Consider the following 1,937-nt stretch of genomic DNA (forward strand, 5'->3'; position numbering starts at 1 on the left):
CTGCATCAATATTACACTGTAGAACTGTGTTCATCACTGCATCAATATTACACTGTAGAACTGTGTTTATCACTGCATCGATATGACACTGTAGAACTGTGTTTATCACTGCATCGATATGACACTGTAGTGTTTATCATTGCATAGATATTACACTGTAGAACTGTGTTTATCACTGCATCAATATTACACTGTAGAACTTTGGTGTGGAAGAGTTATTTCCAAAGAGCGGTTACAAATAAATTCCAACATCAGAGCAACAAAAGGTCTCACTTTGAATAGTGGGCTCTGATTGGTCACCCACAACCCTGGGGTTGAGCGAAATGTAATTTAAACTGCAGGAGTGCCAGACCAATCTCCCCAGTGAGTTCATTTCTTTCCCCTGTGGCAGATTCGTCCGGGTTTCCAGGCTATACTTTGGTTTAAAACGTTGTACCCAGCCCAGGGACACGTGCTAATTATCCATCCTTGTGTGAGGGGGTTTCTCATTAGAGCTTTTCTGCTGTTATCCATAAACGCCGGACGCTGACTTCTGGATTTGTCCGTCGGTGCAAAACCTGACTCAGACGTGCAGTGACCACAGGGACACCCACACCCACACCCACAGAAACCATTGTGCATCACATTGTGTATGAATGTAATCATCAGCCCTGCATGTCCCTCTCTCCTCTTCATAAATGGTGAACGGTGCATTCATGTATATAGCGCTTTGTATCCAAAGCGCTTTGTATCCAAAGCGCTTTGCATAGATTGTGCATTATACATTCACCCATTCACATTCACACACTGACGGTGGAGGAAAACCATGCAAGGCACCGACCTGCACATCGGGAGCAATTAGGGGTTCAGAGTCTTGCTTAAACGAGGACACTTCGACACCAACTCTGGGGGAGCCCGCGGGTTCGAACTGGGAACCCCGCGGTTCTCATAGTGGCCACTCTACCGCCGAGCCACTGCTGCCTCATCTCTCCTCACCACCATCTCTTTACGTCATCCTCTGTTCCTTCTCAACATGGTCTTCACTGAATAATCTGTCCCACACGTTAGACTACCCTCCTCCTCCTCCTCCTCCTCTCTCTCTCTCTCTCTCTCTCTCTCTCTCTCTCCCCCTCTCTCTCTCTCCCTCCCTCTCTCTCCCTCCCTCTCTCTGCAGTAGACAGTGTGTCTGTTCTTTACAAGGTGCCAGACAAACTGCCGAGGAACTGTTGGCTGACGAGAGCATGTAGGCATGTAGACCTGTCTACACGCACGCACGCACGCACACACACACACACACACACACACACTCGCTGACAAGGTGCGTACAGGTCCTACTGTCACATGGGTGTGTGTGTGTGTGTGTGTGTGTGTGTGTGTGTGTGTGTGTGTGTGGGTGCGTGTGATTGTTCTGACATATATGTCAGTGTGTCTTGTATTCTTCAGGCCCCACTTCACATTCTCTTGTAGCCAATTAAAATATTTGAGTATGAGCGTACAGTACGCTATAGCATAGGTACACCTCACGGTCTGTACACTATAGCATACCGTAGGTACTGTACACCCCACGGTTTGATACCTATAGTAAGAATAATAACCACTATATGTAAGAAGACATTTCAGGACAAAGAGTACTTTGGCAGATATCAACAACAACTAAAAAATAAGAAGAAGAATGTCAGGGCCCAGGGGGGAAGAAAAATCAACTTTTATTCTTTTCCAAAATGTTCTGGCAACCATTGGATCATATATGGGCACCAGATGGGTGGTGTTTAACCCATTCTGACCTGAGATCAGATTCATACGAGGTTTCCGCCGGACACACACTGGTCTGATGAACCCATTCTGACCTGAGATCAGATTCTAAAAAATGTCAGTCGTTCTTCGATTTTTCAAAAAATAGCAGACCTACAAGCTCGTATCGCGCCACTCGGTGGCGCGATATGAGCTTGTAGATCTGC

Source organism: Protomyctophum parallelum (assembly GCF_964188405.1).
Source record: "Protomyctophum parallelum genome assembly, chromosome: 16".
Taxonomy (NCBI): domain Eukaryota; kingdom Metazoa; phylum Chordata; class Actinopteri; order Myctophiformes; family Myctophidae; genus Protomyctophum; species Protomyctophum parallelum.